Here is a 27,705-nt window from a genome sequence, read left to right on the forward strand (position 1 = left end):
AGTTTGTTGATATATCTTTTATTTCTCTTAATCCATGAATCTCTTCTTCTAAATTTCTAATTAATTTGTTGAACTGGATTGTTTGACCTGTAGACGTTTTCAGAGTCTAGATTTTGCCAAATGCATCCTCCACAGCGTCATTTAACATTTTCTTATGCCCCCTGTATTTCTGGTGAGATGGTAAATTGGTAGTTAGCTATAAAGGCTTGCTCAGATTCAGGCTTGATTCTTTGGTAAGAATTTTTCATCAGTAGGATTGTATGTAAGAGGCATGCCATATCTGCTAGTTTCTCTTTCTGTGATGTTAGCAGTTAGTGGTCATTGCTTTAGGTCCATTAACTCATTAGTGGCTATTCTAATTCTGTCATTCCTTCTTTGTTTACTTGCTGGAATACTTTTATGAAGAGAGATTCTTTCCTCATGCACTAGTTTCTTTTACTCTGAGGTAGACTTTGTAAAGGAAGTCAACATAGATGCTTTTGTTCCTTTTTCTGTATTTTCATACAAATGAATTGGTTCCCTTGCATTCTACAAAGGTGGTCATTGAGAGTTAACATTTTTGTGAGTTTTTCATTTGAGTAAATTTATGAACCTATACGTTTTCAACTATTTGATGTATTGAAACCCATTCCATTATTATTCTTACTGATTTTGAAATAATCCCCTCTTTGGTCAATATGACACTTGCTTTTTTTTTTCCTTCCAGTCGAAACCATTGAAGTGTATTGGTGGTTACGATGCTTGCACTGTATGCAGCAAACACCCTTACAAGTCTATCCGCAACCTGACCACACAGGAAAGGATTCACCACACTGTCGCCAGAGAAGGAAGAAAAAAATTAATAGGTTTGTTTCTAGAGGTAGAGGAGAAAAATGAAAGAAAAACATACTTGATAAATGTGCAATGGCAAGAGCTGAACTAGAGATGCATACAACTAGCAGCAACATTGTTGAAAACGCATAAGGCAAATAGCTTTCTGCATTAGTTTTCCTCTGTTGGTTGATTTTTAAAAAATATTCAAAACATTTATTATGGTTTCCATTTTAGAAAAATGTATATTTTTAAGGTCATGGGATAATGTTCAGTACTTGATGCCAGACAGGCCTAGTTATGAAGAACACCTCCACTGTAGTAACTTCCTCCAGTTCATACATTCACGAGTGCGGGGTACGTACATAAATATCCACACGCACACGTCCACACACGCTGCCGTAGGGCTGGAAGACTAAACGTTATTCACCACATGCAGTTGGGTCTCTGGTGGACTCATCCAAGTCGCTCCATAGGAGAGCAACTGGCTCAAGCCCTTCTCTCTGGTCTCTGCCTTTAGGGAGACCAAGAACCCTAAATCATAGACTTATATCCGACTTTTCCTTTTTCTTTTTTTAAAAAAATATATTTTATTGATTTTTCACAGAGAGGAAGAGAGAGGGATAGAGAGTCAGAAACATTGATGAGAGAGAATCATCAATCAGCTGCCTCTTGCACACCCCCTACTGGGGATGTGCCCGAAACCAAGGTACATGCCCTTGACCGGGATCGAACCTGGGACCCTTCAGTCCGCAGGTCGACGCCCTATCCACTGAGCCAAACCGGTTTCGGCTACATCCGACTTTTCAAAGAAAGAGGCATCACTCTGGACATTGTGGCTCCTTGGATAAAGCATTGGTCACACACAAAAGGGTTGTGGGTTCTAGTCCTCTTGTGCAGGAGGCAACCAATTGATGTCTCTCTCATTCTCATTCTCTCTTTCTTCCCCATCTCTGTCCCTCTCTCCCCTCCCACTCTTTCTCCCACTCTCTCTCAGAATCAGTGGAAAAGCTCAGGTGAGGAGTGACAAAAATAAAAACAAGAGGCAATTGTCAGGATGAGGGGGAGCAAAATGAGAAGAAGGATGAAGCTAAGAACACCCAACACTTTTAGGGGGAATTGTCACTGCAAGAGGCTGAGGGACCTGTGGCAGGATCTGTGGGTGAAGGATGGTTGAAAGTGGAGGTATGGTGCCAAACATAGCTGAGAGTTCCTAATAACAAGAGTAATACAGAAACAGGAAGTGATCATTTTAGGGGCAAAGAAAGAGCAATATGAAAAAATACACATTTGGAATTTTTAATTTTTTTTTTTTGCCTTACAGTATCACTGATTATATCTCTGCATGTTCACATACTCTCATCCAGTAAAGCTTCATAGAACCAGAATACACATTTTTCCTTACAACCCCTCACATCGGCATTGCTGCACTAGACTCTAGACATTTTTTACTCACACTTTTTGTTTTTAAACATTCTGAAAGTATATTTTTATTAAATTTATTGGTGTGACATTGATTAATAGAATTATAATGGTTTCAAATGGGCAGTTCCATAATACATCATCTGTATATTGTACTAGTGGCCCAGTGCATGAAATTCGTGCACTGGGGGGGGGGGGGATGTCCCTCAGCTTGGCCTGTACCCTCTGGGAGCCCTCAGGGGATGTCCAACATCCTTAGTGCTGCCACGGAGGTGGAAGAGGCTCCTGCCACCCCTGCTGTACTCAGCAGCCTGAGCCTGACTTCTGGCTGAGTGACGCCTCCCCCTGTGGCAGCTTCTGTGTTGAGCGTCTGTCCCCTGGTGGTCAGTGCACATCATAGTGACCGGTCATTCTGCTGTTTGGTCTATTTGCATATTAGCCTTTTATTATATAGGAGGATTGTGTGTTCACCACCCAAATTCAAGTCTCCTTCCATCACTTTTTATCCCCATTTACTCTCTTTTACTTCCTTTCCCTCTGGTAATCACCATACTCTTCTGTGTCTATGAGGTTTTTTGTTTTTTTCTTTGCTTAATCCCTTTACCTTTTTCATCCTACCCTACCCCCAACCCCTCTCCCCTCTGACAGCTGTCAGTTCTCTGTATCAGTGAGTCTGTTTCTGTTGCTCCACCCCCCTTGTGGTCACCACCCCCTCCCGCATTCAGCCCCACATTTCTTTACCTTTTCCATTCCTGCATCTTTTTCTCATTTCCTTTCTATATTCCTGTTTCTCCTTTTGGCCTGTCTGCCTTCTTCTCCCTCTCCTTTCTTATTCCCTCCTATCATATCCTATCCTACCTACCCCAGGCCTTGCAGCTGCCTGAGCAGGGGGCAGGGACACAGCCTGCTGATCAGTTGTTATGTGATGGTGTCCCAACTAATTTGCATATTACCCTATTATTAGATAGATGCTACAATGAACATAGGGGTGTATATATTCTTTCAAATGAATGTTTCAGGTTTTTTTCAGATATATTCTGAGAACTGAAGTTGCTGGATCATAAGGCAGTTCCATTTTTAATTTTTTGAGGAAACTTCGTACTACTGTTTTGTTATTTATTTTTTGATGCAATTGTAAATCAGATTGTTTTCCTAGTTTCTCTTTCTGATAGCTCATTATTAGTGTATAAAAATGCAACTAATTTCTGGAAATTTATTTTATATCCTGTTATTTTACTGAATTTATCAGTTCTGATAGCTTTTTGGTGGAATCTTTAGGGTTCTCTAAATACAGCATCATGCCATCTGCAAATAATGACACTTTTACTTCCTTTCCAATTTGGATACCTTTATTTCTTCTTGTCTAATTGCTGTGGCTAGGACTTCCAGTAAATGGTGAAAGCAGACATGCCTGTCTTGTTTTTTATCTTAAGTGAAATTATATTTTGCCCATTGAGTATTATATTGGCTGTGGGTTTGTCATATATGGCCTTTACTATGTTGAGGTTTGATCCCTCTATTCCCACTTTGTTGAGAGTTTTTATTATAGATTGGAGGCCTGTTTCACGAAGATTTGGGCAAGAATAGGTCTTCCTTCTCCTGGCTTTGCTCTCAGCCACCTGAAAGCCTGCAAGTCTTTGCTTTCGGCTCCTGTAGCTCCCTCCGATCCCTTGCCATTCCCCTCAGCAGGCATCCCACCCTGACCAACTGCTCCATGCCTGCATATGCAAATCAACCTGCCATATCTCTTGGGTTAATTTGCATACTCACTACTGATTGGCTGATGGGTGTTGCAGAGGTATGGTCATTTTTGCATATTTCTCTTTTATTAGTGTAGATAGGTGCTAGATTTTATCAAATGTCTTTCTTTATCTGTTGTAGGATCATGTGATTTTTATTCTTTTGTTTATGTGCTGTATCCATTTATTAATTTGCACATATTGTACCAATCTTGCATCCTCAGAGTAAATCTCACTTTATCGTAGTGTATGATTTTTTAAATGTATTGCTGGATCCGGTTTGCTAATATTTTTTTTGAGGTTTTTAGCATCAGTGTTCATCAGGGATATTGGCCTATAAGTTTTCTTTCCTTTAAAAAAAATGTATTTCTTTATTGATTTTAGATAGGAAGGGAGAAGGAGAGAGAAATAGAAACATCAACAATAAGAGAGAATCATTGATCAGCTGCCTCCTTCATGCCCCCTACTGGGGATTGATCCCACAACCTGGGCATGTGCCCTTAGCCGAAATCGAACCTGGGACCCTTCAGTCCACAGGCTGATGCTCTATCCACTGAGCCAAACTGGCCAGGGGTCTTTGTAGTGTCTTTATCTGATTTTGGAATTAGGATAATGCCAGCCATGAAAAAGAGCTCTTAAATTTTTTTTGGATAGTTTGAGAAGGATAGATGTTAGTTCTTCTTTGAATGTTTGATAAAATTCACTTGTGAAGCCATCTGTTTGTTGGGAGTTTTTATTTGTTACTGCTTCAGAGTTTTGTTGCAATCTGTCTATTCAGCTTTTATGGTTCTTCCTGATTCAGTTTTGGAACCTTGTATGTTTCTAGGAATTTATCCATATCATTCAAACTGTCCATATTTGTTGACATATAGCTATTCTTAATATTTACTACGCGTACCAGTTAATATTGGCGGATTTTGTAATTAAAGAAAACATGATAATTTCAAGAGAAACATCAAAAGTGATTTCTTCAAAGTAATGTCCATTGCTAGCTACACATTTCCCCATCTTTCAGGTAATTTATGGATACTGTCCCAATAGAACTTTTCTTGTTTTGAGGCAAACCATTCAGAGACCCAATTTTCCACTTCTTCGTATGTTTGGAAGTGCTGCTCAGAAAGTGTGTGTGCCATCGATCAGAACAAGTGGTAATCTGAAGGAGCAAGGTCTGGTGAGTACAGCAGCAGGTTAATACTTCCCAGGCAAGATCTTTTAATGTGTCTTTAACTGGTTTTGAAGTGTGTGAGGTGCGTCATCATGAAGCAAAATTACTTTGCTGTGTCTTCTGGCACATTCTGGTTTCATGATCAAGCATGGTTCAAATTGATTATTTGTTGTTGGTAGCAATCAGTATTAACGGTTTCACCTGGTTTAGAAGCTCATAATACACCACACCTCCCTCATCCCACCAAATGCAGAGCACTGTCTTCTTTCCGAAGAGATTTGGCCTTGCTGTCGATGTTGATGGTTAACCTGGATCAAGCCATGATTTTGTGCATTTTCTCAAAATAAATCCACTTTTCATCGCCAGTCACAATTTGATGCAAAAAAGACTTTCGTGCCATTGAAGCAACATTTTACTGATGAATTTTCGGTTTTCTATTTGTCTTTTGTTCAGTTGATGTGGCACCTATTTTTCTTCCTTTAAAATCTTTCTCATTGCTTGTAAGCGATCAGATAATTGTTTGCTGAGGAATGTTTAATCTTTCTGCAAGATGTTTTTGAGTTTGATGCACATCTTCATCCAATAATGCTTGTAATTGTTGGTCTTCAAACTTATTCAGTGACCTGAACGTTCTTTGTCTTTCACATCAAAATCATCATTTTTAATGCATTTAAACCAGTGTTCACAAGTATCTTGAGATGGAGCATGTTCACCATAAGCTTCCTGAAGTATACAATAACTTTTTCTTCAAAATAAAGTAATGAATTAAAACTTCCTACAAATGTTCTTTTTTTGGCATCAAATTTGACATTTTTAAGCATAAAAGTATCTATGCTCTTAGCACTTTCAGCAAATTTGACATATAAAGTTTTGAAGCTTGCTGTCAATACAATAAAATAGCATATGTATCAAATCGCATATGTATCAACATAGGTGTAACTCCATCTATTGAAAATAGTCTGCATTGTTAACTGGTACACCTAGTACTTACAATCCTTTATATTTCTATGGAGTTGATTGTTACTTCTCTTTCATTTCTGATTTTATTTATTTGGGACTTCTGTCTTTTTTTCTTGTTGAGTCTGGATAAAGGTTCATCAATGTTTTTTATCCTTTTAAAGAACTAGTTTTTGGTTTCATTGATTTTTTTTGTCTCTGTCATTTATTTCTGCTCTAATCTTTATTATTTCCTCTACATACTTTGGAATTTATTTATTGTTCTTTTTAAAAAATATATATTTTATTGATTTTTTTATAGAGAGGAAGGGAAAGAGATAGAGAGCCAGAAACATCGATGAGAGAGAAACATCGACCAGCTGCCTCTTGCACACCCCCTACTGGGGATGTGCCCGCAACCAATGTACATGCCCTTGACCGGAATTGAACCCGGGACCCTTTAGTCCGCAGACCGACGCTCTATCCACTGAGCCAAACTGGTTTTGGCTATTTATTATTCTTCTTGTAGTTCTTTCAGGTGTAAGTTTAGATTGTTTATTTGAGATTTTTCTTGCTTCCTTTTTTATTATTATGATGAAAAACATAATTTTCCATCTTTGTCCCCATTATAGTTCACATTCAGTATTATTCTGTATTAGTTTCAGGTGTACAACATAGTGGTTAGACAATCATATACTTTACAGAGTGGTCCCCCTAATATTTCAAGTACATAGCTATTACTATATTATTTTTTTTACTCTATTGACCTCTCTCTGTACCCCTCTCCCCTCAGCAAATGACATCACCCCTGTAGTGACTGTGTCCTTTGGTAATGCTTATATGCATGCATACAAGTCCTTTGGTTGATCTCTCCCCCTTACCCCTCCCCTCCCCTACCTTCCCTCTGAGGTTTGAGCATCTGATCAATGCATCTATGCTTCTCTGTTCATCAGTTTATGTTGTTCATTATAATCTGCAAATGAGTGGGATCATGTGATATTTATCTTTCTCTTACTGACTCATTTCTACCACACTTTTTAAATCAACTTATCTGCTGATAGGCACTTAGACTGTTTCCAAATCTTAGCTATGGTGAATTGTGCTGCTATGAACACAGGGATGCATATGTTCTTTCTGATTGGTGTTTCTGGTTTCTTGGGATATATTTCTAGAAGTGGGATTACTGGGTCAAATGGGAGTTCCATTTTTAATTTTTTGAGGAAACTCCACATTGTCTTCCACAGTGGCTGCACCAGTCTGCATTTCTACCAGCAGTGCACGAGGGTTCCTTTTTCTCTGCATCCTCGCCAGCACTTGTCGTTTGTTGATTTATTGATGATAGCCACCTGACAAGTGTGAGATAGTACCGCATTGTCATTTTGATTTGCATCTCTTGGATGACCAGTGACTTTGAGCACGTTTTCATATGTCTCTTGGCCTTCTGTATGTCCTCTTTCAAAAAGTGTCTATTTAGGTCCTTTTCCCACTTTTTCATTGGGTTGTTTATCTTCCTTTTGTTAAATTGTATGAGTTCCCTATAAATTTTTGAGATTAAACCCTTATGGGAGATAACATTGGATAATATTTTCTCCCATGCAGTGGGCTTTCTTGTTGTTTTGTTGATGGTTTCCATTGCTGTGCAGAAGCTTTCTATTTTGGTGTAGTCCCATTTGCTTATTTTCTCCTTAATTTCTATTGCCCTAGGAGCTGTATCGATAATATATTGCTACGACAAATGTCTGATATTTTGCTGCCTGTGATTTGCTCTAAGATTTTTATGCTTTCCCGTCTTACTAGTATATTTAAGTCTTTTATCCATTTTGAGTTTATTTTTTTTATTTTTATTTTTTTTATTATTATTTTTTTCATGTTTGAAGATTTTTTTGAAGACTTTTTAAAATATATTTTATTGATTTTTTTGCCCCCCTCCCTCCCTTCCACACATCCCCTCCCTCCCCAGAGTTTTGTGTCCATTGGTTGTACTTATATGCATGTATAAAAGTCCTTCGGTTGATCTATTATCTCCCCCATATCTTCCTCCCCTCCCTGCTGTAATTTGAAGTCTACTTGTTGATATACTGTCTCTATATCTATCTTTTGGTTCATCAGTTTATAATGCTCTTTATTATCCACAAATGAGTGAGGTCATGTGGTGTTTCTCTTTCATTGATTGGCTTATTTCACTCAGCATGATGTTCTCCAATTCCATCCAGGTTGCTGCAAATGATGAGAATTCCTTCTTTTTTATGGCAGCATAGTATTCCATTGTGTAGATGTACCATAGTTTTTGGATCCAATCATCTGCTGACGGGCACCTAGGCTGTTTCCAAATTCTGGCTATTGTAGATTGTGCTGCTATGAACATAGGGGTGCATATATCCTTTCTGATTGGTGTTTCTAGTTTCTTGGGATATATTCCTAGAAGTGGGATTACTGGGTCAAATGGGAGTTCCATTTTCAGTTTTTTTAGGAAACTCCACACTGTTCTCCACAGTGGTTGCACCAGTCTGCATTCCCACCAGCAGTGCATGAGGGTTCCTTTTTCTCCATAACCTCGCCAACACTTGTCGTTTGTTGATTTGTTGATGTTGGCCATTCTGACAGGTGTGAGATGGTACCGCATTGTTGTTTTGATTTGCATCTCTTGGACAATTAGTGACTTTGAGCATGTTTTCATGTGCCTTTTGGCCTTCCTTCTGTCTTCTTTTGAAAATGTTCTATTTAGGTCCATTGCCCATTTTTTAATTGGATTATTTAGCTTCCTTTTATTTAGTTGTATAAGCTGTTTGTAGATGTTGGAGATTAAACCTTTATCAGTGGTATCATTTGCAAATATGTTCTCCCACACTGTTGGCTTTCTTGTTGTTTTGTTGATGGTTTCTTTTGCTGTAAAAAAGCTTTTATTTTGATGTAGTCCCATTTGTTTATTTTCTCTTTAGCTTCCATTGCCCTAGGGGTAGTATCAGTGAAGAAGTTCTTTTGGCATACGTCTGAGATTTTGCTGCCTGTGGATGATTCTAGTATTTTTATGGTTTCCCGTCTGATGTTTAAGTCCTGTATCCATTTTGAGTTTATTTTTGTGAATGGTGTAAGTTGGTGATCTAGTTTCATTCTTTTGCATGTGTCTGTCCAATTTTCCCAACACCATTTATTGAAGAAACTGTCTTGACTCCATTGTATATTTGTGCCTCCTTTGTCAAATATTAATTGAGCATAGTGATTTGGGTTGATATCTGGGTTCTCGATTCGATTCCATTGATCTATATGTCTGTTCTTGTGCCAGTACCAGGCTGTTTTGAGAACAGTGGCTTTGTAATATAGTTTGAAGTCTGGTATTGAGATCCCTCCTACTTTACTCTTTTTTCTCAGGATTGCTGTGGCTATTCGGGGTCTTTTATTGTTCCAAATGAACTTTTGGAGAGTTCTTTCTAGGTCGGTGAAATATGTCGTTGGTATTTTAATGGGGAGTGCATTGAACCTATAGATTGCTTTAGGAAGTATGGACATTTTGATGATGTTGATCCTACCAATCCATGAACATGGTATGTTCTTCCATCTCCTTACATCTTCCTCTATCTCTTTTTTCAGTGTCGTGTAGTTTTCCGCATATAGGTCCTTTACTTCCTTAGTTAAATTTATTCCTAGGTATCTTAATTTTTTTGGTGCGATGGAATTGCTTTTTTAGTCTCTGTTTCTGCAGTTTTTCTGTTGGTGTATAGAAAAGCCATGGATTTCTTGGCATTAATTTTGTATCCTGCTACATTGCCAAATTCATTTATTAAGTCAATTAGTTTTTTAATGGAGTATTTTGTTTTTTTTATGTACAATATCATGTCATCTGCAAATAAGGATAACTTTACTTCTTCTTTTCCAATTTGGATGCCTTTTATTTCCTCCTCTTGTCTAATTGCAATGGCTAGTACTTCCAGTACTATGTCAAACAGGAGTGGCGAGAGTGGGCATCCCTGTCTTGTTCCTGTTCTTAGAGGGAATGGTTTTAGTTTTTGCCCATTGAGTATAATGTTGGCTGTGGGTTTATCATATATAGCTTTTATTATGTTGAGGTATTATCCTTGTACTCCCACCTTGTTAAGAGTTTTTATCAGAAAAGGGTGTTGGACTTTATCGAATGCTTTTTCTGCATCAATTGATATGACTATATGATTTTTATCTTTCAATTTGTTTATGTGATGTATTACGTTTATTGATTTGCGGATATTGTACCATCCTTGCATTCCTGGAATAAATCTTACTTGGTTGTGGTGTATGATCTTTGTGATGTTCTTCTGGAGTCGATTTGCTAGAATTTTGTTGAGGATTTTGGCATCTATGTTCATAAGGGATATTGGCCTGTAATTCTCTTTCATTGAGTTGTCTTTATCTGGTTTTGGTATTAGGGTGATGCTGGCTTCATAGAAGGAATTTGGAAGTGTTCCTTCCTCTTGGATTTTTTGGAATAGTCTGAGGAGGATAGTTTTTAGTTCTTCCTTGAATATTTGGTAAAACTCTCCTGTGAAGCCATCTGGCCCTGGGCTTTTGTTTGCCGGAAGCTTTTTGATGACTGTTTCAATTTCTTCCCAAGTCACTGGTTTGTTGAGATTTTTAGATTCTTCCTGATTGAGTTTTGGAAGATTATATTTTTCTAGGAATATGTCCATTTCCTCCAGGTTGTTCAGTTTGTTGGAGTAGAGTTGTTCATAGTATTTTGTAACAATCTGTTGTATTTCGGTGGGGTCTGTTGTTATTTCACCTCTTTCATTTCTGATTTTGTTTATTTGGGTCCTCTCTCTTTGTTTCTTGGTTAGCCTGGCTAGAGGTCCATCTATCTTGTTTATCCTTTCAAAGAACCAGCTCTTGGTTTTGTTGATCTTATTTATTGTTTCTTTGGTCTCTATGTCGTTTATCTGTGCTCTGATTTTTCTTATTTCCTTCCTTCTACAATACTTACACTGGGCTTTTCTTGTTGCTCTTTTTCTAACTCTTTGAGTTGTAGAGTTAGTTCATTTGTTACACTTTTTTTCTAGTTTTTTGCAATAGGCTTGTAAGGATATGAACTTCCCTCTCAAAACTGCTTTTGCTGTGTCCCATATATTTTGGATTGTTGTTTTCATTGTCATTTGTTTCCAGGATGTTTTTAATTTCTTCCTTGATTTCTCTGGTAACTTTTTGTTTAAAAGCATGCTGTTTAGTCTCCATGTGTTTGATTTCTTTGGATTATTTTTATTGTAGTTAATTTCCAGTTTTATTCCATTATGGTCTGAGAAGATGCTTGATATTATTTCTATCTTCTTGAATTTGAAGAGACTTTGCCTATGTCCCAAAATGTGGTCTATCTTTGAGAATGTCCCATGTGCATTTGAAAAGAATGTATATTCTGTGGCTTTGGGGTGGAATGTTCTGAAGATGTCAATTAATTCCATCTGGTCTAGTGAGTCATTTAGGATTGATATTTCTTTGCTGATTTTTTGTTTAGATGATTTGTCGAAGGGTGACAGTGGGGTATTAAAATCTCCTACTATGATTGTATTGCTGTTAATCTCTCCCTTAATGTCCTCCAGCAGTTTTTTTTATGTATTTGGGTGCTCCCGTATTGGGTGCATATATATTTACCAGGGTTATTTCTTCTTGTTGGATTGTTCCCTTTAGTATTATGAAGTGGCCTTCATTATCTCTTATTATGTCCTTCACTCTGAGATCTAATTTGTCAGATATAAGTATTGCTACCCCAGCTTTTTTTTTCATTTCCATTTGCCTGGAAAACCTTTTTCCATCCCTTTACCCTCAGTCTGTGCGCATCTATTTTTCTGAGGTGGGTTTCTTGTAGACAACAGATGTATGGGTCTTGTTTTCTTACCCAATCTGTTACCCTATGTCTTTTGATTGGAGCATTTAAACCATTTACATTTAATGTTATTAATGATAGGTACTCATTTGATGCCATTTTTATTCTATACCCCTGTGTTCTTTCTTCGCTTCCTATTTCTTTGTTTTTACAGTAGACCCTTTAGCATTTCTTGCATTGCTGGTTTGGTGGAGATAAATTCCGTTAGTCTTTTTTTGTCTGTGAAGCTCCTGATTTCCCCTTCAATTTTGATTGATAGTCTTGCTGGGTACAGTATTCTTGGATTCAGACCCTTTCTTTGCATGACTTTGTATATTTCATCCCATTCCCTGATAAGTTTCTGTTGAGAAATCAGTTGTTAGTCTGATGGGGGTTCCTTTATATGTAACTTTCTGTCTCTCTCTGGCTGCTTTTAAGGTTCTAACTTTGTCATTGGTGTTTGCCAATTTAATTATAATATATCTTGGCGTCGGTCTTCTGGGATCCATTTTGCTTGGGACTCTGCGAGCATCTTGGATTTGTGTGGTTTTTTTCTTCTCTATCTCAGGAAAATTTTCAGTCATTATTTCTTGAAATACGTTTTCCATATCTACCTCGGTTTTCTTTCCTTCCGGAACCCCTATTATTCGAATATTGTTTTGTTTTGCATTGTCCCAAAGCTCCCGTAGGCTCTCCTCCTGCTTTTTAATTTTTTTTTCTAGAAGCTGCTCTAATTGGGTATTTTTTTCCATCTTGTCTTCTAGCTCACTGATGCGATCCTCTGCTTCTTCTTGTCTGCTCTTGATGCTTTCTATTGAGTTCTTCATAGTAGCAATGTCATTTTTCATTTCATCTTGAGTCATCTTCATTTCCTCTTGGGTTTTTTTCATTTCCTCTTGGGTCTTACTCATATTGTCAAATTTGTCTTCCATTCTTTTTAGCCATCTTAAGATCGTTACTCTGAATTCTTGCTCTGGTAGGTTGCTTGCCTCTATATCATTTACTTCCTTTTCTGGTGAAGCCTGCTTTTCTTTCATATGCGGGCTGTTTTTTGGTCTCCCCATGATCTAGGATGTCTGGTTGTGTAGTTCTCTCTCTCCTGCTTTGATTTAAAGGCACAAAATACAACGCAACCAGGTACAACACACAAGGCACTGAATAGAAATGTGTTTGCGATATTAATAACCACCAATAAGGGTGACTAGAACCCAGCTAACAAAAACATACAATCAAACAAAAAGCATAGGCAAATCAATCTTATAAAAGAAAAGCATACAACTTCAGTAAAGTTAACATTCAACATACAACTTCAAAGAGTTAGAGAGAAAGACTGTTTTGTTTTTTTTGTTTTGTTTTGTTTTTAGGACAACTGCGAGGGAGGTGTGAATGGGTTTGGAGCAGGTAGTTGGAAATTAGATATATACAAGTAGGGTGAAATTTTAGGAGGGGGTAGACAGAAGGAATGGGGGAAATCTAGAGCAGGAAAGGGTTAAGATAAACAGGGTATCAAAGGAAAAGATTGGAAAAGAGGGTGAAGGCATAAAGGTAGGGTTGAGATAGAATAAAGCGTTGGAGAAAGAAGGATAGATAAAGACTAGAACAGTAATCCTGAAATTAAAAAAAAAAAATATATATATAAAATCAAATGAAATAAAAATAATAAAAATAAACAAAAGAAAATAAGATGAAAAAGGTAAATTAGTAGTAGTAATAATGTTGATTACATATACAATGTAATAATTATCAAGATAAAATCAAGTGAGGAAAAAGAAAAAAAATAGTTTCTTGAGTAAACGTTGCAAATAATGAAAACAAAAATAAAAAACAAAAATTTAAAAATTAAAAAAAATAATAATAAAATTTAAAAAATTTAATTAAAATTTGCAGTAATGAAGGTCATTCGCTTCCTCTATTGTTATGGTCCAGTCCTGATTTTTAGGCAGGTTTTGCTTTGTTTTTATTACACTAGAGTCAATTTGTGAATTAGCCTCTGGGGGCAGTGTTTCTAGGTTGACTAAGTTTCTAGGGGTGTCGAACTCAATCAGAGAAGGGGCCAAAATCTAAAATCCAGCCTAAATTGCGGGCCGAATGGTTTACTGAACAGTCATAAACTGTCATTGTGATGGAAACGCAGCGGAGTGCAGTGATGACAGCGCAGTGCGGGCCACATTGCAAAGCCTGGCGGGACGGATTTGGCCCACGGGCCTTGTGTTTGACACATGTGCCTAGAGCCTCTCCAGCTTTTTTTTTTTTTTTTTTTTTTTTGTCCTCTCTGAAGCTGGAACTATGGAGGGGGGGAGGGGGCAGGTCCGAGCAACTGGAATCTCCCGCAACTCTCCGATATCCCTCCGAGCTGGATCCAAATGTGTTGCTCTTTAGATATCTCCCCTGTTAGGAGCCCCGTCCACTGTCAAGGGTGACAACAGCCCAACAGCGGGGGCTTCTACTTGTAATCACCGCCCTTGTCCTCCAGCTTCCGGGAGCGCGCTCTGTGTGCGCAGGCATTTTGTTTTCGCCGCGAGCACTCTTCACCCTCTCCCCGCGAAATCTGACCTTTTCGCTGAGCAGTGGGGCAATCCTGTGAGGGCAGGTGTTCACGCCGCCTGGGATCCGCGTTCTGGGGGTCACAGATGCTTGGTGGTAGCTGCGGCTGTGAATATTCAGGTCTCTGACATGATCCTATCTTCCTCTCAAGATGGCGAGGTTTCCCTGTCCAAGCCAGTAGGTAGCTCCGGGCAGGGACACAGCCCTCGTGGGTGCTTCCCTGTGAGGGGCACCTCTGTCAGCAGCCCCCCAGCAGTTTCTTCTGGTGTTCACTGTCTCCCAGCTTGCCAATAAACACTCACAGCACAAGACCCTCAGTTGCTCTCTCTTTCTGCTTCGGGAGAGGGCTCAGAATCCGCCCGTTTATTCTTCCGCCATCTTACCTCCTCTTCACCTCTCAAGTCCTCCCAGCCATGATTCATATTTCCAAGGCCGCATTACAAGCCTAAGGTCAGCCCTTGAGCCTCCTGCCGAGGAGACAGCCAGTCTTCTTCCCAACACAGTCATAAATCTTTTGGGTTATTGCTGCACATAGATCTTCAGAGCTTTGAGTACTTTCATGACACTTAAATCTACCCTTCTGCTTTCGAGTTTATTTATTTTTAAATATATTTTATTGACTTTTCACCGAGAGGAAGAGAGAGGGATAGAGAGTTAGAAACATCGATGAAAGAGAAACATCAATCAACTGCCTCTTGCACACCTCCCCACTGGGGATGTGCCCTCAACCAAGGTACATGCCCTTGACTGGAATCAAACCCGGGACCTTTCAGTCCACAGGCCAATGCTCTATCCACTGAGCCAAACCAGTTTCGGCTTGAGTTTATTTTTGTGTATGATATAACTTGGTGGTCAAGTTTCATTTTTTTGCATGTATCTGTCCAATTTTCCCAACACCATTTATTGAAGAGACTGTTGAGGCTCCATTGTATGCTCTTGTCTCCTTTGTCAAACTTTAATTGAGCGTAATGGCTTGGGTCAATTTCTAGGTTCTCTGTTCTGTTCCATTGGTCTATATGTCTATTCTTGTGCCAGTACCAGGCAGTTTTGAGAACAGTGGTTTTCTTGCTTCTTGAGGTAGACCTGTAATGCTATGCATTTCCCTCTTTTTTTTCTCTCTCTCTCTCTCTGGGATTTTTAAAAATTTAATAAATCTTTATTGTTCAGATTATTATAATTGTTCCTCTTTTTTTCTCCCATAGCTCCCCTTCACCCGGTTCCCACCCCACCCTCTGCCCTTACCTTCCCCCCCCCCCCCACTGTCCTTATCCATAGGTGTATGATTTTTGTCAAGTCTCTTCCCACACCCCACACCCCTTTCCCCCCGAGAATTGTCATTCCACTCCCTTTCTATGCCCCTGATTCTATTATATTCACCAGTTTATTTTGTTCAACAGATTTTTTTTATTCACTTGGTTTTGAGATTCACTTGTTGATAGATAGGTGTTTGTTGTTCATAATTTTTATCTTTACCTTTTTCTTCTTCCTCTTCTTAAAGAATACCTTTCAGCATTTCATATAGCACTGGTTTGGTGGTGATGAGCTCCTTTAGCTTTTTCTTATCTGTGAAGCTCTTTATCTGACCTTCAATTCTGAATGATAGCATTGCTGGGTAGAGTAATCTTGGTTGTAGGTTCTTGCTATTCATCACTTTGAACATTTTTTGCCACTCCCATCTAGCCTGCTTAGTTTCTGTTGAGAAATTAGCTGACAATTGAATGGGTGCTTCCTTGTAGGTAAAAAGACTGTTTTTCTCTTGCTGCTTTTAATATTCTCTCCTTGTCTTTTGCTCTTGGCATTTTAATTATGATGTATCTTTTTTTTTTTTTTTAATCAATCTTTATTGTTCATATTATTACAAAGGTTCCTCGTTTCTTCCCCCCTCCACCAGGTTCCCACCCCACCCTCTGCCCCCTCATCCTCATCCATTGGTGCACAGTTTATGTTCAGTCTCTTTCTCCCTCCCTTTCCCCGATAGTAAATCCCTTTTCAGATAGCAAATCTGTTACTTAGCATTTTCTCATATCAATAATACCTCCACATGCCCAATGATACACTTCACACAAAAGACATTTCCAAATAGGACAACCAGCCTCATCCAGGCCCCACCCAAGGCACTCACAGATCAACACCCCAGCACTATACTAACTCAACACATCCAGATATAAGCCTTCATCACTTGATTCAGCAGACCCTCAAGTTCCCGCAAAAGTTTCCAGCCATGTCTGAGAGGCAGCCGTGGGGCAGGGGCAGGCGAGGAGCGAGCTGTCTCGGGCCAGGCTGCTCCGGGCCTGGCCTCTGTTGCTCTGGTTCGTTCCACAACCAGCTGCTCCGTGTCTGGTCACTGCCGCTCCCAACCCAGTTGCTCTGGACTTGGCTGTCGCTGCTACAGGCCTGGCCACACCCGACTCGGCTGCTCTGGGCCCAATTGCTCCGGGCCTGGCCGCTTCGGGCCTGGCTGCTCCCAGCCTGACAGCCGCTGCTCCGGGCCTGGCCGCACCAGACCCGGCTGCTCCGGGCCTGGCCGCTCCCAGCCTGGCAGCCGCTGCTTTGGGCCTGGCCGCACCCAGCCTGGCAGCCGCTGCTCCGGGCCTGGCCGCACCAGACCTGGCTGCTCCAGGCCTGGCCGCTCCCAGCCTGGCAGCCGCTGCTCCAAGCCTGGCCACTCCCAGCCTGGCAGCCACTGCTCCGGGCCTGGCCACACCAGACCCGGCTGCTCCGGGCCTGGCCGCTCCCAGCCTGGCAGTTGCTGCTCCGGGTCTGGTCACTGCCACTCCCGACCTAGTTGCTCTGGACTTGGCTGTTGCTGCTACAGGCCTGGCCACAGCCGACCCGGCTGCTCTGGGCCCAGTTGCTCCCGGCCAGGCCGCTCCGGGCCTGGCTGCTCCCAGCCTGTCAGCCGCTGCTCCTGGCCTGGCCGCACCAGACCCGGCTGCTCCGGGCCTGGCCGCTCCCAGCCGGGCAGCCACTGCTCCCAGCCTGGCCGCTCCCAGCCTGGCAGCCACTGCTCCAGGCCTGGCCGCACCAGACCCGGCTGCTCCGGGCCTGGCCGCTCCCAGCCTGGCAGTTGCTGCTCCGGGTCTGGTCACTGCCGCTCCCGACCTAGTTGCTCTGGACTTGGCTGTTACTGCTACAGGCCTGGCCACACCCGACCCGGCTGCTCTGGGCCCGGTTGCTCCGGGCCCGGCCGCTCCGGGCCTGGCTGCTCCCAGCCTGTCAGCCGCTGCTCCGGGCCTGGCCGCACCAGACCCGGTTGCTCCGGGCCTAGCCGCTCCCAGCCTGGCAGCCGCTGCTCCGAGCCCGGCTGCTCCCAGCCTGGCAGCCACTGCTCCGGGCCTGGCCGCACCAGACTCGGCTGCTCCGGGCCTGGCTGCTCCCAGCCTGGCAGTCGCTGCTCCGGGCCTGGCCGCACCAGACCCGGCTGCTCTGGGCCCGGTTGCCCCGGGCCCGGCTACTCCGAGCCTGGCCGCACCCGGGCTGGATGCTTTGGGCTTGGCTTCTGCTGTTCTGGGCCTGGCTGCTCCCAACCCGGCTGCTCTGGGCCCGGCTTCTCCGGGCCCGGCCACTCCAGGTCTGAGTGTTCCTGGACTGGCCACCCTGGGCTTGGCCGCCTCCGCCTCAGGCCTGGCTGCCACTGCCCCAGGTCTGGCCGCTCCAGTGCTGGCCATTGATGCTCTGGTTCTGGCTGCTGCTGCTCTGGGGCCTGGCCACTGCTGCTCTGGGCCCAGCTGCCACTGCCTTGTGCCTGGCCACTCTAGGCCTGGTTGCCGCTGTTCCAACATTCTGTCCCTTTTTCTTTCTTTCTTTCTTTCTTTTTTTCTTCTTCTTTTTTTTTTTTTTTAAACGCATTTATGTTGCAATGTTGGCTGGTGAGTTGAGTTCTGACTTAGTCTTTGATTTTTCACGATATTCTTTGCATTCTTTCTTAAGTAATTTTACTATCATTTGCTCTCACTTGATTTCTTCACATTGAGAACTTCTATGGTTTCTTCCTCCTCGTCCTGGAATCTCAGCAGGTTGGCCTGTGGCACCCCTTTGTTCTCCGCGGGCTCCTGCGCTGCTTCAGCCTGTCTCCGGGGTTGGCGCCGCCCAGGAAGCATCCCCGGTCCTTGGCTCCGTTGCCTGTGCTCAGCGGTCGATGGCTCAGGGGCACCCCCCCCCCTGGGGGCCCCGTCGCCCGGCTTCTTGCTGGCGCCCGGCTGGCCGGTGTCCAGAGGGGGCTCCTGCTCCTCGTCTCGATCCTCCAGTCTGGAGCTTGCTTTCTCTCTCCCGCTAGGGGAGTCCAGGATCAGAGTCAACAGACTGTCCTCTGCGCGCAGTGTGCGCGACTCCGGGGGCTCGGCCTTTCACCGCGCTCCCAGGACTCCACCTCACAGCCCCGTCTCCCCCTGCCCAGCCTGGGTCCCCAGGCACTGGCCCAGACCGGGAGTTCGGGGTGGTCCGGTCTGAGGCTCAGCGCCGCCGGAGGCTTTGTTTCTTCTGGCTAGGGTAATCCAGCATCAGAGTCAACATTCAGTCCTCTGCGCACAAAGCGCGTGACTCCGGGGGCCCCCGCCTTTCGCGCCGTCCCCGGGATTTCGCCTCACAGCCCCGTCTCCCCGTGCACGGGCCTGGGTCCCCAGGGACTGGCCCAGACCGGGAGTTCGGGGCGCTCCGTTCTGAGGCTCAACGCCGCCGGAGGCTTTGTTTCTTCCCGCTAGGGTAATCCAACATCAGAGTCTACATTCAGTCCTCTGTGCACAAAGTGCGCGCGACTCCGGGGGGGCCCCCCCCCCCCGCCTTTCGTTTTTCCCCTGGGATTCAGCCTCCCAGCCCCGTCTCCCCCTGTCGGAGCCTGGATCCCCAGAATCTGGCCCATAATGGGGCTCAGCACTGCCGGTTCGGGGTTCAGCCCAGGCTGGGGGTTTTATTTCCTTCCTGCTAGGGAACGCCAGGCAGCCTCCAGCCCTCTCCTCCTCTCCGGCTGCGACCTCTCGGTGCGCGTGTGCGTGCGAGCGCAAAGCATGTCTCCGTACCTTAGGCTTTTTTTTCAGCTCCTCTGATTTTCCTTCTGGTTTTCTCCCACCTTCCTATTGTAGAGTTCTCAGTCAGTCGACTACCTGTAGGTCTGGGTAATGTCCACTCTACATTTTAGTTGTATTCCATTGAAATTGTTGTGAGCTGCTGCGGTTAGGTGTCTACCCAAGCAGCCATCTTGGATCCTCCTGTCTAATTATGATGTATCTTGATGTGATCCTCTTTGTATTCCTTTTGTTTGGGGTTATGTGTGCTTCCTGGATTTGTAAGCCTAACTTCTCTATTTCTTTCACCAGGTGGGGGAAGTTTTTGGCCATTATTTCTTCAAATAGGTTTTCAGTATCTTGCTCTCTCTCTTCCTCTGGCACCCCCATAATTTGGATGTTGGTACAATTGAATTTGTCCTAGAGGCTCCTTACACTATCTTCATATTTTTGGATTCTTTTGTCTTTTTGCATTTCTGGTTGAGTGTTTTTTGTTTCTTTGTATTTCAAATCTTTGACTTGATTCTTGTGATCCTCTAGTCTGGTGTTAGATCCCTATATAATATTTTTTATTTCAGTGTATGCTTAATTTCTAGTTGGTCCTTTTTTATATCTCGAGGGTCATGCTAAATTTATCAGCCTTTTCTAGGAAATTCTTGAAAAACCTTATAACTGTGGTTTTGAACTCTATCCAGTTGTTTGCTTTCCTCCATTTCTTTCATTTGTGATCTGTTTCTTTGTCTCCACATTTTTGCTGCTTTCCTGAGTTGGTGGAGTAGCTTTGTGTGCTAGGTGCCCTATCAGGCTCAGTGGTTTAGGATTACCACTTACCTGAGGTGGACACTCTTGGTGCACCCCTTTTTGGGCTGTGTACACAGTATTGTTGTAGTCAAGCCTTGATTGTTGTTGGTATCACTGGGGGGAATTGACCTCCAGGCCAATTGGCTGTGAGGATCAGCTGTGTCTACCCTGGGAGAACTTCTGTGCTGGAGACATCCTTATAGGCAAGACTTGCAAAAGCCTCTGTGCTCAGCTTGGATGGGGCGGAATCTCAGGGCAGAGCAGACAGCATTGGTATCCCGTCAGCCCTGCCCTAATAGGCACCTGTATCTCAGTGTCCCGTGGTAATTGCTACAAGCACCTCTGAGATAAAGCCGCCCTCAAGTTTTGCCTGCTGGCAGACAGTCCAATTTCTCCCCAAATGAGTCTGGGTCCCCAGAGTCTTGCCTGGAACTGGAGTTCAGTGCAGTCGGGAGCTTTTGTTGCTCTCTCTGTGCACGCGACTCAGTACCTGTGCCTTCTGCAGTTCCTCTGAGTCTCAGTGTGCTTTTCTCTTTCCTGACAGTCCAGTTTCTCCCCAAATGAGTCTGGGTCCCCAGAGTCTCACCCGGCACTGGAATTCAGTGCAGTAGGGAGCTTTTGTCTCCCTCCTGCTTGAGAAAGCCAGCTGTGCACTCAGTTGCCAGTCCTTTCTGCGTGCGCGCACATCTCAGTACCTCTGACTCCTGCAGCTCCTCTGAGTCTCAGTGTGCTTTTCTCTTTCCTTCTAGTTGTAGAATTTCCACTCAGCCAGCCTTCCTGTGGTTCTGGATGATGTCCGTTTTGTCTTTTATTTGTAGTTTTGAAGTGGTTGTGCTAGGCAGCAATTTAGGTGTTTACCTATGCCACCATCTTGGTTTCTCTCGCTCTTTCTGGGATTTTTATTTCTTTAAAATAATTCATACAAATGGTTACAGTCATGAACATGATTTTTACCAAAATACTGCTAGCCTACCACATCAGCAGGCTGGCTCCACAAAGGCCAGATGCCGCGCCTCGCACCCCTGTGACAGTGCTGAGGGCCAGGAACTGCGTGCTCCCACCTCTCCCACTATTTTGCAGTGCAGTCTTCACTTGGAACGAGGATTCATGCCAAAATTAGGAAAAACAGCCTTGGCTTTGCTTCTCTGAATTATTCTAAAAATAAGACAAGTTGATAGGAAAAAAATGCACTGTGTGGTGTAGAAAGAAAAATGGGAAGGATTCATAGTCCTGAGAAGTTTGCCAACTGCCTTGCATGGCACGTTCTGCAGAGAAGGAGCGATTCGAAGGCTGCTGATGCCCCTCGGTCTGTTTGGTGACAGCTAAGCAAATAAACCCTTGGTGATGTTCTAAAGGCTGCACACAGACAAGGGCATTCATGATAGAATTAACTACTAACTTCTTTTGCTTAATGAGGACACAAAACATGGGGCAGCATGAGCCCTCAGGACAGGACTAGTCAATGTGGGGAGGTCAGTGCCACCTCCCACTGCTGGGCACCCGGACAATCTCTGGAGTGCCACCGGCATCCAAGGGCACCTGTCCAAGGCTGCAGAGCTCCGCCCATGCTACACTCGAATGGTCTCTATCTATCTTGGGCTTGAAGGTTTGGCTGGGAGAAGGGGTGTGGGGCAGGTGGGACAGTGGGGGCAGACTGTGGGACAGGAACATGGCACTGGGGACAATGCCTTCAACGGCGGCTGGGATGCTGTTGGGAACCATGCCTACCACACTTGGGGGGAAGGTATCTATAGGTGGACCTGTTGAGTTGGGGTGCATGACAGCTGGGTCCTTGTTGGCCCAGTGGGCAGTGGTTGCCAGGTGGTCCTTGTTGATGCAGTTCTTCAGGCTGTCAGGGTCCCGGCCTGTGATGGCACTTGGGATCTCCCAGACTGCCTCCTTATGCATGTCAATGGATGCCTACTCACTATGTCAGGCCATGTCGGGGGTGAAGATCAGGTTGGGAGCATCCTTCAAGGCCCTGGCTGAAGCTGAAGGGCTCCAACTTGGCTGTGTCATGGATCCGCCCCTCCTTCAGGGCCTGGGCCAGCGTCGTCTTGTCCATCGGGCCACCCAGGCTGTGTTCACCAAGAAGGCACCTTGTTGCATTTGCTTGCTGGTGAAGTCGTTGACCAAGTGGTGGTTGTGCTCGTTGAGGCCGCACGGCAGGCTCATGCAGTCGCTGTGGAACAGCAGGTCCTGCAGGGTGCTCACACTCTGCAGCCCCAGTGCCCACTCAGTGCCGTGTGGCAGGTAGGGGGTCTTAGAAGAGCATGTTGAAGCCAAAGACTTTGGCCCTCAATGCCATTGCCTGCCCGATGCAACCTAGTCTGATGATGCCCACGGTCTTCCCACAGATCCTGGCAGTTCCAGAAGCCACTTTCTGGATCTTCTCAATGCTCTGGACCCTAGTGCCTTCCCACAGCACGTGGTGCAGCCAGGTCGTCCTGTGGTACAGGTTGAGGATGTGGCACATGGTGGAGTCAGCCATCTCCTCCATGGATGCTGCTGGCACATTGCAGACAGCAATGCCTAAGTCCCCAGCCAATTTGATGTTGATGTCAAAGCCACTGCCAATCCGGACAATTATCTGGAGGGCTTTGAACTTGTCCAGATCCTCCAGGGTCAATGGGATGATGTGGTACATGAGCATGCCCACTGCCTCGTTCAGGACCTTCTCATGGGTCTCCTGCGTGGATTGCACATCACAGGCCACTGTGGCCATGTCTTTCAGGATAGGCATCTCCATTGTGCAGGGGCCGGGGTGCAGGGGCTCATTCATGATCAGGGGTCAGACGCCTGACATTGCCTAAAATGGGCTCAGCTTCCACAACCATGAATTTGACTTTTCAACACGTTTTATCTTCCAAGTCCCCAGGCAGAACTGCGTCCTGCCACTGGATTCTCATCCCATGTCTCTAATTGTCTCAAACCAAAGCTCTTAGGCTCCAGGTCCATGACAGCCACTGGCACCTGTGCCAGGCTCAGAGTCTGAAGAGCAGCAGGCTCTTCTTCAGCAAGTGCGAGCTGCCCACTGAAAGGCGCAGGTGGCTGCGGGCCCCTATGAGTCCGGCGTGCTCCACCACAAGCTTGGCACTTGGGGCAGCCTGGGCACCATCCGCTGCTCTGCCTGTTTGCCTGTGCCCCAGTGCAGCTGTCCAAGCTGCTCTGCTCCACACCAGCTGTGCAATTCCCTCTTCAGAACATTTCACCCCCAAACCATGGAATATACGTTCTTCTCAAGTGCACATGGGACATTTTCAAAAATAGACCACATACTGGGTCACAAGCAAAGTCTCCCAATTTCAAAAAGATTAAAATCATACCAAGCATCTTCTCAGACCACAATGGCATAATATGAGAAATTAACTACAATAAAAACAATCCAAAACACTCAAACACTTGGAAGGAAGCTGAATATCATGTTATTAAATATTGATTAGGTTACCAATGAGATCAAAGAAGGAATAAAAACATCCTAGAAAACAATGACAATAAAAACAGAACAATCCAAAACTTATGGGATACAATGAAAGCAGTCCTGAGAGGGACGTTTATAGCTCTACAGGCCTACCTCAAAACATAAGAAAAAGTGGTAGCAAATCATCTAATCCTACAACTCAAAGAATTAGGAAGAGAGCAACAATCAAAGCCCAGAGTGAGCAGAAGGAAGGAGTTAATAAAGATTAGAGTATAAATAAATGACATAGAGACAAAAAAAAAAAAAGAAAGATCAATGAAACCAAGAGCTGGTTCTTTGAAAGGATAAACAAGATTGCCAGGCTCACCAAGAAGCAAAAAGAAGACCCAGACAAAATCAGAAATGATAGAGGCAAAATAACAACAGACCCCACAGAAGTATAAAGGATTGTTAAAAAAAATACTATGAACAACTCTATCCCAACAAACTAGAAAACCTGGAAGAAACGGACATATTCCTAGAAAAATACAACCTTCCAAACTCAATCAGGAAGATCCCTTTCCCTCTTAGAACTGCTTTCACTGTTTTGGGGTTGTATAATATGTTCATCTCAAGGTAACTTGATTTTTGACTTGATCTCATTGTTGACCCATTCATTGTTTAGTAACATGGTATTTAGACTCAATATGTTTTGTGTTTTTCAGATTTTTTCCCCTTGTAATTGAGTTCTAATTTCAAACCATTGCTTTTAAACTTGAGTTAATGTCAACCTTGTTCAAAATGTTATGAAAAAATGTATATGTTTTTACAAGGCAGGTTATGGCAGGACACAGGGCTTCTCTCCCTTTGGGTGGCCCCAGGAGAGGGAGCTTGAGTCTCACATATTTGTGTCTTTATTTCCTCACACCCCCCTTCCCATCCCATCCCCCAAGAACCAGCAGTATTCTGTGCCCTCGTGGGTGCATTCATATCCATATTCCCTGGGGAAACAGCTAGTTGACCTTTGCCATTTTCTTCACACCTCTGGAGGAGGGAACCAGGATCAGCCAGGCCCTCTCCCTTGTAATTGTTTGCGCCCATGAGCCAGACCAAAGGAATGCTGCTCTGTACGGGTAGAGTCCAAGGAGGTGTCAGCTCATCATATTATTGCTATTCACACCATAAGTGGGATTCTTCATTGAAGTGATGACTTCTTGATGGGAAGCTGACAGACCTGGGTGATTCCGTTCCTGTTTTTCGTTAGAAGATTTTGCTCTATGCCTTCCATCAGGTTTTCGAAACAAAGACGTATAGCTTGCTACTTCTCTGGAGGCTGGCTGTTCCACTGCTGTTCCTTAGATCAGAAACATAGTTTTCATCAAGATTAAGCCAGGTAGGGAATGGTACATAGACCACTGGTTCCTATAGTCTTTATAGATGATGATGCTCAGCACCATTGATAGCATCTGCTGGATCATCTCTGCATGCTGCTATAGGATATGCAGAATATAGTCACTCTCCTGGTGCAAGGTCATTGTAGTCTTCCTGTTGCTATGCAACAGCTGCTTGAAGAGGCATGTCATGATGTGGTGCAACAGCCTGTGCATACCACGGTGTCAAGTATAGTTAGTCCTTTAGATATGGAAGAGAGAATATACATGATGATAGGAGGTTCCAGGCTTGCAATAAAGTTGTGGTCCTGTGCCAGGACTTTCTGTAGTGAATGGTAAGACTGGCTGAGCTTAGGGTAATCCAGGAGAACACCTTGGGGAATAGAGAGGAGCACCTTGACGAAGGTCTGGAGAGCGTTGTCTAGGGCATTGTCTCCGTAGAGATAGAAGATCCCCAAATTGACATTGCTCCGAGAGAGTAGCCTTCAGAGTGAGAAGCAGCTGGGGATGCCCTTGAGCTTCAGTGTCTAGACCTGATCTTTTTAGACCTCTCCTAGTGTCAGCATGCGATTGCCATATATTGTTATCATCTTGCTAGTTTCTCTGAAGAGTAAGATGCCACTGGGGAAAGAGACATCAAATGGGAGTTGCTGGGATATATTATGAACAAATTCAGCCATCAGCTTGAGCACAGGTGTGGTACAGGCTGGATCACGGTACCATAGCTCAGTTGTCCACTGGAGAACTGGCATATCGGATGAGTATACCCACTGAAACAGCATCATGAAGCTGGTCTTGGCATTGAAGGTGAAAGCTACACCTCTCAGGTCTCTTACCAGGCCCACTAGAGTTCGCTTTGCCTCTTGCTCATTGGAACTATTTGTGCTAAACATCTGGGCCATAGCTTCCAATGCTGCTGTGAGTGGCAGCATCAGTTGTTCAGACTGATCTTCATCCTCTCCTTAATCTACCACGAGCAGGTGCCCAAATGCTGTGTAGAAGGTAGACTGACACTGCATGTCTGTCAGGTTGGATTGTTAAGACCCAAAAAGGAAAAGTGCTTGCTTGTGTGCTTGTTCACCAAGCTTCACTGGTTTCCTGACAGTATTGTATCCAATGGAATTGAGAAGCTGTAGCATCCTAGAGGTGATTGGTTCACAGTGGCCCCAGTACTTGAGGTTGGTGATTTTGTTTTCTATGATGCTGCTTAGGACCATGGTCTCATTGTTCAAACCAGAACTTCCAAGAGTCGGCAGTACAGCTTAGAGAATTTTTAAAAAATATATATTTTATTGATATTTTATAGAGAGGAAGGGAGAGGGATAGAGAGTTAGAAACACCGATGAGAGAGAAACATCGATCAGCTGCCTCTTGCACAGCCCCTACTAGGGGTGTGCCCACAACCAAGGTACATGCCCTTGACCGGAATCGAACCTGGGACCTTTCAGTCCACAGGCCGACACTCTATGCACTGGGCCAAACTGGTTTCGGCCAGTATTTTTTTTTTTTTTTTTTAAGTTGGGCCAGTCTTCTGCAAACCTCATGGTAATTGTTCGGGTCTGATAAACTCTATGGATTTTCCAGTATTTGTTTAACACCATCAGCAAGATGAGAGAAACTTCGTCTTTGCATTGTTAAGCAGGGATCTTCAAACTTAGGTGATCTGTACTAAGTAGGATAACCCCCGAGGTGAAAATGAAGGAGGAATGGAATGATACAAATTAAAAAAACAAAAACAAAAACAAAAAAACAGCTGCAGAGTTGAAGAATCTCAGAATGCTGATCCTCCAGCTGATGAGAATATGTACTGTGCACAGGTCATGTGAGGACTCGTCAGTAGATGCACGGATGAAATCAGAGTATAGGCAGTTATGCATGAGTTTGAGCAGTTGCACGAGCAAACTATGCTGACTTTCATCATTCAAGTTTAGATTCTTTCCCGAAGCCTGTTTTTAGTAAATTGCAGGGGAGTGTGAAGATATCAAATAATGATGAATCTCAGAAAGAAGAGACTATTTTTCTGTGCTGGGTTAAATGATGGGTGGTGTCTGCTTGATTAATTTCATCGGTTAGCTGAGATAAAATTGTGACGCCAATGATGCAGTATTCAACATTATCCTGTAAAAACCTTGTGACGTCTGTGATTGCATTTCTGAAGACATAGTCCTTCTGACAGGCAAACCAGCCCAGTTTTCTGATACTGGAATATAACTGAAGTAGTACCCCAGTGCATGGATTCATGCAAAATAAAGGAAATTAATTAGAAGGTGGGTGGCAGGGCAGGACTGGGCGAGATAGGCTGTACACACCCTAGGGCCAACCTCCAGCGGTCCCTCCCTGGCCAGCTGCACCTGGGGTGGCACCGTGGCTTGAAGGGCGTCTGCAGAGTGAGTGGAGTTCCTCCGGCAAGTGAAGTCCTTTGGCTTGGCATGCAGGGATTGGGCTGAAACCGGCAGTCTATGACATTCCCCCGATGGGTCCCTGAGTATGAGAGGGCACTCTGCAAAGAAGCTGTCACTCAGCAGCTCCTGCATTGAGTGTCTGTCCCCTGGTGGTCAGTGCGCATCATACCAACTGGCCAGTCAGCTGGTTGCTTAGACTTTCAAATATATAGATTAGAGGTGGGGTCCCTCAGCCTGGCATGTGGGGATCAGGCTGAAACCAGCTCTCCCTGAG

At 43.9% G+C, this 27,705-nt stretch overlaps 2 pseudogenes; both read right to left on the reverse strand.

The window, feature by feature from the left end:
- Positions 1 to 21,123: 21,123 nt before the first annotated feature.
- Positions 21,124 to 23,338, reverse strand: LOC118720162 (annotated as a pseudogene).
- A 1,170-nt stretch (positions 23,339 to 24,508) lies between these two features.
- On the reverse strand, positions 24,509 to 27,270 carry LOC118720163 (annotated as a pseudogene).
- Positions 27,271 to 27,705: the final 435 nt, after the last annotated feature.

This window comes from Pipistrellus kuhlii, unplaced genomic scaffold (assembly GCF_014108245.1).
Source record: "Pipistrellus kuhlii isolate mPipKuh1 unplaced genomic scaffold, mPipKuh1.p scaffold_m20_p_16, whole genome shotgun sequence".
NCBI classification, from domain to species: domain Eukaryota; kingdom Metazoa; phylum Chordata; class Mammalia; order Chiroptera; family Vespertilionidae; genus Pipistrellus; species Pipistrellus kuhlii.